Here is an 11,456-nt window from a genome sequence, read left to right as displayed (position 1 = left end):
TAAACCAATTGTCGAATGACTATTGTAATGTAAACCAGCCATATATATATAGTGTTTTTAAGGTTCTCTTTTCGTAAGGTTAATTTAAACCATTTCCGTTCAAGACAAAATAATAATGGCAGGGATAGGAGAAGGAGATGAAGGAAGAGAGAAGGAGAGCGAGATATAGTACCTACGCAATAGAAAATGTAATCTACATTTTGCTTTCTCATAGAGGAAGTTTTGTCTATAGACCTTTGATCGCGCATAAAGCTAAATCTAATCAACCAAATTTTAAAGTATTATATATGAAATAGGGGTAGAAGAGATTATATAATATAATAGAATTAGAAAAATTGCTAATAATAAAGGGGTTAATGTTTCTGTTTTCTGTTTAAAAAAATCTACGTGATTGCTCTAATTTCCGCAAATTTTGAGATATCAAGAATTGTAGGTATATGATAATATTAAAGAATTAAATAAAGGAAAGTGAGAGAGGCAATCGGAGCCACGCGCGGTAATTAATGCGCAATCAAAATATATAGTCACTGACTCACGATAAATCAGAGTGACAGGTACATTTTAACACTGCGACTTTCTGTTCTGTAATGCTCCGACAATCGAATTTGAATCTCTCCTTTCCTCCTGGTCTTCCAACCTGGAAGTTAAGCGTCGAAGATGCGATCGATTCGGAGCAATTGCACACTGGCATATCTACAGCCTGACAGACTACCGAACATTCGTATAATTTTCATTTTATTGATTTAACTGCGCTTGTCTACTGATCGACTATATCATTTTTTCGCGTTTGACTGTTAATTTATATCGTTTAATTTTTATGTATAATTTGTTTACGCGCTGAAGATGACACAAAGAAAGTGTCGAAACGCCTTTATCGAATATGTATTAACTAATATATTTTATCTTATTGACTATATATTTTGATTACGCATTAATCACCGTGGCTCCGATTGCCTCTCTCACTTTCCTTTATTTGATTTATTCAGGAGAGCCTATACTTAGTTTATTATTAAAGAATTATATATAAAATAGAGGTAGAAGAGATTAAAGAATATAATAGAATTAGAAAAATTGCTTATAATAAAAGGGTTACCGATTTCTGTTCAAAAAAATTACGTGATTGCTCTAATTTCCGTAAATTTTGAGATATCAAGCTAAATTTTTTTTTATGGATAGAGTTTTGGCAAAGATCGGTGAAAAAGTTACCGATTTTTGCCTAAAAAGTGTATAAGTTTTGTTTTGATCCCGATGTGACCATTATAAAACTGTAGATAAGTGTGACCACGAAGGGTTAACAGTTAAATTTTGTTTGTCTTGAAAAGAGTATGTTATAAAGTAGCCGATTTTTGCCTCAAGCCGGCATGTAAAATTTGCTTGGTTTCTTATAGTTTTTTATAGACCGTAGGATCACATGATGACATCCGTTTGCTGTCAAAGAGTGGAGAAAATGGGTAAAAACCCAAAAAATGAGCCATTTGTGACCCCTATGTTTTATTGTTATTTTGTTTCTAACAGTATTTTAATTGTAGAATTACGTAGTGAAATTAATTTGCCTTTAAAATAGGTAGAACAAAAAGTTTCAATAAAATCAAAATAATGACAAAATTACCTAACAGTTGTTATTTTGCCGTCTATTTTGAATTTATCGTAACTTGCTGTTTTATCTCGGACATATTTAAGGAGGTTCAGTGGCTACAAAAAAATGCAGCCAGTTTCATGAAATTTTAATATGTTGTTCTGGAATGCAAAATAGAATTATGTGAATTTTTTGGGAATTTTTCACCGTCCCGTTTTGAAAGAATCTACTCCAAAAATTGTACTTTTTAGCATAGGTTCTTATGGGAAATGACATATTACACACCTTCAGAATGAAATAAGTGCAAGAAAAAATGCAAATGATAAGGAAAAAAAATATGCACATGTAACTTAATAATTTACAAATAAAAGAGTGAAAGAAAGGGGAAGGTTACCGCACATTTCGTAGAAAAATTAATTATTAAAGCATAAATTGCTTGATTTTTCGTCTGCTAGACTGCCACGGTCGTGAGCAGCAGCACGCACTATACACGCGGCGACCAATCAGAGCAATCCCCTTCACTACCACTACTTCAAACGCTAGTGCGCTGTTGCCAGAACCCCCGCGTCCTACTACTCCCCCCGATGAAGCAATCGAACTTCCTTAACTACTGTATGTCATAGGTCGTAGACTTATCAGTGAAGCAAATTTAATCGGCTCGTCTATAATGACTTTTAATCATTGCTAGCAACAAGGAAATACGTTTGCAATTTACCTTAAGGGGTCATGCCACGTGTCTGTGAAGTTGACATATCATGCCTCCATGCAACTTTTTTTTCGATTTTTTTTTTAATTGGCTTAAAGTTTAAAGTTTTAAGAACATTTTGAGCTGAGGCCAATGAGCTAAGAAATGCAATTTTATCACATAAAAAACTTGTCTTTTTTCTTTTGCGTCATTCTCGAAACTACATTTTTTAAGTCGGGCGCGACGTTGTACAGCCGAAACTAATGGTCCGATTGACTTGAAATTTGGCAGGAATATGTCTAAACAGATTTTCTCCGACCTAACATAGAATTTTTTGGATATGTTGCTCCGTTTTTTAATAACAATTTTTTTCATTCGTTATTTTGAGGCAAAAACGATGTTTGATTTTAGTATCGAGCGTATTTCCACAATTTTCGAGAAAATTGAAAACCGCTATGCTAGGTTTTAGCTATTTTCTTTATTTACAAGAAAATTCTTTATTTAATGGTTTTAAACTATCTGTGTGGGCGTGAGAATGTCGCCCGCCGGTCCGTGCAGAGGCAGCGGCACTTTACAAGAATTGCTATACTTGCCACATATGTTTTTGTGGCACCCCGTGATAGCACTTTAATTGAAGCAAAAGCTTTTTTTCTCAGTGTAGGTTGCACTCAACGTCCATTTCTTTCTCTGTCTGGACACAGTGGACACTGAGCAACCTATCCCTTTTTTCTTCGTGTCCGGCCTCTAAACATTGTAGTGAGCGTTCCAATATAGTACAGAGTTCACTAGTTGTCCGATTGGGCTTCTCGATCAATGAGCGTAGGTGCACTTTTTGGTATGTGCTGCCATAATATGCATTAAATGCGCATATAATGCGGGACAAATATGCGCTTTAAATGTGCATTTACGACCCGCATTTAATGCAAAGTTTAATGTACATTCAAAGCGCATTATAGGCGCATTGGCGCTCCTTGGGCAACAATGAGCGATATTAAACAGGAAACAAAAAATATTAATTGGTTTAATATTTATAGCATAAATAGTATGGGATGTAATTTATCCATGCTCCACTTTAGGTGTCAAATTTTCTTAAAAGTAATTTATTAGAACACGCAATATACACATCTAGGAATGTATTGTTACACTTTTAATTGATGATAATAATTATTTATTAATAACATTTTTCTTACTACAGTATATATACATTTTTCTTATTAAAGTCTAAATAGAAATCAAAATTTGGTGTAATAACTTTTGGCATCAATATTGCGCAACATAACATATACAGGTATACCTATCAACCTGTTAATATTTTTTAAGATGTATGCAACAATGAACAGTATTAAACAGAAGAAAAAAATATTAATTAATTTAATATTTATAGCATAAATAGTATGGGATGTGATTTATCCTCATGCGCCATTTTACTTGTCAAATTTTCACACCTACAGGAGAATTGAACAAAAAATTAGTCGATGTTTGGAAGGTTAATTATTCTTAAGCATACTATAAAACTATAAAGATAAATGTAACATTTTTAGATTTAAATAGTTGTCATTGTTATTGTCATCAAATGTCATCATTGCATAATCTTATTTTCGTATTATAATAATTTGTTAAAAATTTTTATGTATTGAGATAATTTTTCAAATTTATTGTTATTGAAGAGAAGAAACATAATGCCGTGTAAAATAAGTTGCATAATATAATGAGTAAATCGAATAATTACCCATCAACGACGTTTCTTTGTCTTTTTGTTTATTTAGGTGATGTCTGTAGTTCCTCGTATGGAGATAATGTCCATCACTGTGGTTCTGACATAAGGGCATCTGCAAAGAGGGACCGTTGACTCTGGAATACTCAGAACATTCCTATATGAGGTAAAATTAAAATGCATAATTAAAAAGAGAACATGCGATAACGATCAATTTAGAATTTTTCAATAATGTATATTACTCAACCGTTGAGCAAATGCATTAAATTTGTAATGTCATTAAGAAACAGAAAAAATTGAATAATTATTTAAAATATTTAAATTGTAAAATATTCTGGTGCAAAAAATCAATAATAACTACTAAGATATATCATTGCATTGTATAATATAAACAAAACAAGTAATTACTCATTAAGTGCGTCGAGTGCGTCTAATATTTTTCTTGTTTCTTCAGATGATAGAGCAGGCACACCAGATGATTCTAGACTTTGACGTTCTACAAAGTGATCCATATCATAATCCGTTGAAGTTGAAGTGTTTGGTCTGTATTAAAATATGGTTTGATTAAAAATAAAGAAAAAAGAGTAATTATTGATTCAAGTTATTGAATACGCTAAAAGTCTACATTGTTAATTCTCTAACATCGAGAACGAGACGGTTAATATAATAGAATGATCTGCTTCTGCGAAAGAAGACAATGTTTACGGAAGCTTAGCGCAGTTAATCTATTCCTCTCGCTGTTCTCGAAACTCTGACCGCTATCAGGCCTTCGAGAGCCGAACTTTGCCCTTGCCAAATATTACGAGACCCAATCACATGACAATACGTCTAGGAAGTATGACAAAACAGACGCGTGATCAGCTGTCGCATGCAAAACACAATAGGTATCGAGTACTTCTCGAAAGCACGATAATCACAAATTAAAGCCTAACCAAAAATATAAAATATAAACATAACTAGGGTATGACAAAAGGCAAATCGTTCCTACAATACGTACATATTGTGCTTTCCGACTTTGCATTGATTCGTAGTGTTAGCCGAATAACAATAAAATCTTACAGAAATATTCGCAATTGTTCAATTAACTCAATTAATTATGTATATTTTGTGAAAATTATTGTGATAAAACCGAAGACGATAAACAAAGATATCAACCAATATTCGACATTGACTATATTTATCAATACAGAATTGACGTCAATTCAACTAGTTTCCGACTGCGTAGTTTCTTACGCGTTTCTCGCATATGCCGAACATAATTTGATATACATGTAGCTTTAAGTATTAAGTTGTACCATAAAAATACCTTTTTAAAAAAGGTAAAAAAGGGCGTTAAGTGTTGGCGCTCTATTGTGCGTAGTTATTGCGCGAAACAATATTGATGTTTTAATATATTTTTGCGATAAAAGTAGTGATATCAGACATCGTGCCAATTAATTGAGCATAAATTTATACATATTATAAAATTTAATCCTTTCTTGCCAGTAGATTAGGAAGTTGTAAACAGTATAAACAAATATTTACCCGTATATATAACCCGTATAAATGTTGAAAATGCATAGGTAAACCTGAATATTTATTTTATGCGCTATGAATAAGCTACGTACTTTAATATTTTGCGAAATTGTATTCTGGATAATTTAGACTACTTGTAGTACACAACACTATTAAAATACAAAGAAAGTAATAAAAACATCTTTTTACATGTTTTAAACAAAAATGCCTTAAATGTATACGAGGAAGACTAAAAAGAAAAAAAAGTAGCTGAAAAAATTTTCTTTAACATATAATTACAGTGTGTGTGTGTGTGTGTGTGTGTGTGTGTGTGTGTGTGTGTGTGTGTGTGAGAGAGAGAGAGAGAGAGAGTGTGTGTGTGTGTGTGTAGCGAGTTAGGATTAATATTACCATTATTATCTACAAAATTATACATATATGTTTGATGACTGGGTCTGGATAGTTCAAAACGGGCGAAGTTGTTTTCATTAATTATGTCCATGTAATCATCTGATGTCATAATCCCATCAATTTTGATAAAATTTCCTATTCTGCTCATACGAAACATTCCCAGACCATAATATTTCCTCCAACATACTTTACAGTTTTCTGAATAGGACGATTTTGAAGTTCTTTTCCGTATTTTTTCCAGACTCCAATCCGTTTTATTTGTCTAAATAATTTGCTAACTGTCCATAGAATCTTTTTCCAGAAGTTTAATGACATATTCGCATATTTTAAGGGGTCATGCTCCAAAACAAGCATAAATTCTATATTTTTTTCTTAGCAACTACTGCGTAAAATTAATTTACATTTAAGGAGTCTATTCTACATAATTTTAAGTATAAGTCATAAAAATTTCATTCGATTTTATTGATAATTGTAGTTTATTCAATTGTATTATTATTAGACCCAATATCTGGATTATTAAACCAATAATTTAATTATTCTAAGCATTACTGTAAGCATATTCCAGTACAGCTATCACAGAAGAAAAGAACATTCTTATTTAGAGAATATCTTTATTTTTGACATGTAAATCTTGAAATGAGATTATATAGCGTATAATCTCGTTTTAAGAATTACATGTCAAAGATAAAGATATTCTCTAAATAAGAATGTTCTTTTATCTGTGTAGAGTTCACTATGGACAACCGAAGCTCCACCAACTTGCTTACCCTATAGGGGATCTAAGAGTCTACACGTGCATTTACACATTGATGCTTTAAACGCAGAAATAAGAACAAAGATAGTTAGTGGAACTATTTATTTAAAATTCAATTTATATAAAATTTAAAAACTTAAATAAAATGTTTCATAATGAGTAAGAAGCTACTTATTTATGTAAATATAATATAAAACCTGTTATTTATAAATCAAATGCTCAATTTGCATTAATTACGCATTTAAATGCGCGCATTTTGAACACACAATTAATGTAGTTTTGAAGCCAATGCAATTGTACGCGCATTAAAAGCACGTTATACGCGCATTGGCGCTCCTTGGGTGCATACATCTTAAAGTATATTAACAGGTTAATATTTTAATTTTAATGTTTTTTTCTATAGTAATTGGATCTGTATTGAAATGAATTAAGAACGCTCATTAAGAAGAGTATAGCCTGAAGTGTGAAATATACCCTACGTGTCCACTGGAAGGTTAATTATTTTATATATGGTACATAATTACGACCATTTTAAGATCAATGGACGGAAATGTTGCGAATTCCGACAAAAATTTGTCAACGAGCAGTCTCGACTCACGTGAACGTAAGAAAGACGAAACGAATACTAATAATGACGAGTAATTATTCACCTTGCATATGCGACACAACACAAAAGGAAGAATATATTACGAATTCAATATGTATTGACTTCTTACACAAAATTTCCCATTTATTTTGTGTAAAATCTATGTAACATTTGTTTATATTATAAATTTTTTCGGTAAAAAGTATTTATTTTTGCTTGTCTTTTTCAAATGTTTATTAAGCAAATCTTTATAATTATGTATATCATTCTAGCAAAGAAATAATAAATCCTTTTAGTAAAAAAATAATTTAAAAAATACTATGTCCATTTCTCTTGTAATATTATCATTTCTTACATCCTATTGTAAGAAACCGTTAAGACAGTCACGTTGGCACCGTGGCTGGCAGCCCTGCGGAAGTTTCGGGAGTAGACGTCACGCGAGACACGCGTGATCGGAGCCGAACACGGAGCTCGTTGCTCCGATTGTAATGCGCGGACAGACGATCGAGAACCGCGGTTCGTAGAGGTAGACCGTCTCCGGTTGCGCGCTGCGGTGCCTACCGTATCGAATCGAGTGTAACGAAGAGCAGTAAACCTTGTTAACCGAGAACACGATTAATTATTTATCCTGACATCACCCCGAGTCGTACGTTTACACTATAGACAATTTATGGACGCAATGTGTATTTATATTATGTACGTTTATCTCTTGAATGTATTATTTCTTACACTTTCAAACAATGAATTTTCCAAAGATTATTATTAATTTTATAAATTGTTATCATATTTATATACTATAACTATATAACTAAACTATAGATATAAATTTAAATGCTAATGAAACAATTTTATTATTTTAATTTGTGCAGTGTATATCTGCACTTGTATATAACAAATATACAAATTATTTTTACAATTATGAAAACAAATAATCAAATAATAATCCTATTAACTTAATTTATAAATAGTTTATAAATTGTATTATTACAATAATATATAATATTATAGGCCGATGCACTGATCGGTCAGTCTGCGCACTCGGTCCATGAACCAAATGACCTCGCATCTGATGGAATAATGATCGCGAGCAATTATTGGCAGCGTCCTCCTTGCCAGTAATTAATTGCCACGAGTAATAAAATCCTTTTTACGTTCCTGTCCGAACTTCATCTGCGGGAATAATAATTTTTTAGCTATAAAGATACACTTTTTGTTTCAAGATATAATAAAATTTTTATTATTATTGTCGGTAATTTCTTTCTGTGGTAATTAGTTAGAATATTATAGCTGATCGACGACAATCAATTCGAGATCGATCATCACGGCGCGTGTACCATCTTGCCGGAGCCCGTCTCGTTGAAGGTGTTGAAGCAATCGTTGAAACCGAAAGTATTATCGGACGGCATGGTCCCATCCGGCTGAATACCATGTTCTAGACCGAGAGCTGGCTACGAAAATACCAACGTCATTTGTTTAAGGAAATTTTCAACCTCAAACGATTGTGGCAATGTTGCAAATCAAGAAAGCGCAAGTCTGGCTGCTGGCCGGTGGTGCGTTTAGCGGGGGCGTACGCCCTTAGCTGTAAAATATCGAGGATGAAAAACGTCATATGTGTACGGCTAAAAATTTTTTTGCGTGTACTATATAATATTGTAAAGTACTTGCAAATGTTGCCAGACCTGTAGGTGGGGTCTAAAGTATTGCCAGATCAGGGTATAACTGCTTAAGGGGGTATACCACCTTTGAGCATGAAATTTAACCTCTTTTTCACGATTTTTTTTAACATATAAGGAATAGAGCAATCGAAAATCGGCTTTAAGGGGTCTTTTTATTATACATTGAAGATGTAAAAAAAATTTTTTTGTATATAAAATTATTCGTATATAAAATATACACCCTGTCAAAAGAGGCCGTGTGCGTCCAGCTGGTGTACACGATTTCGGCTGACTGGTATGACCTAGAACAGAAATCCAAAAAAATTCTTAATCTGTGATAGATTGGCTATGTAGGTACGTAGCCGTTTTTAAATTGGATTGTTAGTTTTTTTTTGGGAACCTATTTTATACACGATTTTTCAGTGTAAATTTGGACACTTTTGTTCAAATTAGTGTCAATTTCGCAAAAATCAGTATTTTTCAAAAATCCTACGTACCTCCATAACCAATCTATCACAGATTAAAAATTTTTTTTGATTTCTGTTCTAGGTCATACCAGTCAGCCGAAATCGTGTACACCAGCTGGACGCACACGGCCTCTTTTGACAGGGTGTATATTTTATATACGAATAATTTTATATACAAAAAAATTTTTTTTTTACATCTTCAATGTATAATAAAAAGACCCCTTAAAGCCGATTTTTGATTGCTCTATTCCTTATATGTTAAAAAAAATCGTGAAAAAGAGGTTAAATTTTATGCTCAAAGGTGGTATACCCCCTTAAGCAGTTATACCCTGATCTGGCAATACTTTAGACCCCACCTACAGGTCTGGCAACATTTGCAAGTACTTTACAATATTATATAGTACACGCAAAAAAATTTTTAGCCGTACACATATGACGTTTTTCATCCTCGATATTTTACAGCTAAGGGCGTACGCCCCCGCTAAACGCACCACCGGCCAGCAGCCAGACTTGCGCTTTCTTGATTTGCAACATTGCCACAATCGTTTGAGGTTGAAAATTTCCTTAAACAAATGACGTTGGTATTTTCGTAGCCAGCTCTCGGTCTATTCCAGGCAATACAACTCCCAGCAGAAGTTGCCCATCTGAATACTGGCTTGGCTCACATGTATCGATGTACACTCGCGCTGTAATTATATATGTTACATTAAATACGAAATCTTGACGAAGTACCCCAAAGAATCTCGGATATTTTTTTCAGAGTTAAAAATTGCCTCGAGAAGACGTGATTTTACTTTCCCGTACCATTTTAATGTTTTCAAATGAACTCTCCTCTTGATATTACACAATGGAAATTCGAATGACTCGTCAAATCAAAATTTTAATACAAATTTTAATTTAAACATGGTAAATTTGAAGTCCGGCCCTAGAAAAAACATTTGCATTTTTTATTGCTCTGGTAACCGTTAAGATTGAACAAGAATCGCAGGGATCGAATCTCATTCCTAACATAAGTCGATAATTTCAAATTTGAGTTTTATCCATACTTTACTTTTAAATTAATTTTTAACTAGTTTGATGAGAAGAGAATTTAAAATAAAATTTACACATGCTATTATTGATATTCGAATTATAAAATATTGCAAATTATATTGTTTGAGTTCAATTGCTTTTGCGATATATGAGCATATACATATCTTATATATATATTATATATATAGCAAGTAGGGGAGACCGGGGCTAAAACGTCAACGGAGTTGAACCGTCAAATCAAATATCTCGGAACCTGTATATTGTGCGAACTCGCTATTAACATTGTAAACGCTGATTATGGTACCCATGTGACCAACGGAGTTTCGGCAGGTTACCTGCCGTGTTATGATTTTTACGAGGGCAAACGTGTTTTCGGAAGGTGAAAGTTACATTTTCTGCGCGTGGAAATTTTGTAATATCTGCAATAATATTTGCTCTCCAAATCTCGAGGTACGTGATTATAAAGAGTAATGCATGCTGAACACGAATCCAGTGTAGTTTTTTCATTATCGTTCATGTCTAATATTTCGTGGGCGATCAAACCTGAAACTTGTGTGTTGGGGCTAATCCGTCAGTAAGCAGTCCGGATGCATTTCCAAGGCATTTCCGGGCATTTCCAGGCTCACTGCATATGGAATATGGATGAGACGGGAATTACAACCCTTCAGACACCGAATAGAGTCATCGGACGTCGAGGAGTGAAACAAGTCGGGCGAGTGACTTCTGCGGAAAGAGGAACCCTCGTAACTATTTTTTAATAATGTTTCGCATAAAAATTTTAAATAAATTTTTATATTTTTCTCTTAAAAAACAATGATTAAAATGTATCCTATCATTTTTCAGGATTAGATGTACGTATATGTAGGTATTGAAAATGCAGTGTGACGGTTAAACCCCGGCATTTTTGAGATTTCAATTTTTCCACCGTTGTCGTTTTTGCTCTATACCGGTTAAACAAAGCGACGTAGACAAAAATTTCCTATATAAATTTTGTAGCTAAAGGTTCACTCTTTACAGTGGTATACCACATTTAACTAAAATTATTTAAATTTGTTGTTAAAAATCGGCACCGAAAAAAAACT

General features: G+C 33.1%; 1 long non-coding RNA gene across 1 annotated transcript in view; it reads left to right on the top strand.

The window, feature by feature from the left end:
• Positions 1-4,563, top strand: part of LOC139769263 (uncharacterized) — a 48,919-nt gene extending 44,356 nt beyond the window's left edge. The window contains exons 5-6 of the long non-coding RNA XR_011717509.1: positions 4,028-4,141; positions 4,430-4,563. This is a non-coding gene — a long non-coding RNA (uncharacterized lncRNA). The remainder of the gene's footprint in view (positions 1-4,027; positions 4,142-4,429) is intronic.
• Positions 4,564-11,456: the final 6,893 nt, after the last annotated feature.

This window comes from Temnothorax nylanderi, unplaced genomic scaffold (assembly GCF_030848795.1).
Source record: "Temnothorax nylanderi isolate EJ_2023f unplaced genomic scaffold, tnyl_v1.0 TNYL_tig0021_pilon, whole genome shotgun sequence".
Lineage (NCBI taxonomy): Eukaryota > Metazoa > Arthropoda > Insecta > Hymenoptera > Formicidae > Temnothorax > Temnothorax nylanderi.
The sequence above is the reverse complement of the archived record's forward strand: the minus strand, read 5'-3'. Positions and strand labels throughout refer to the sequence as shown.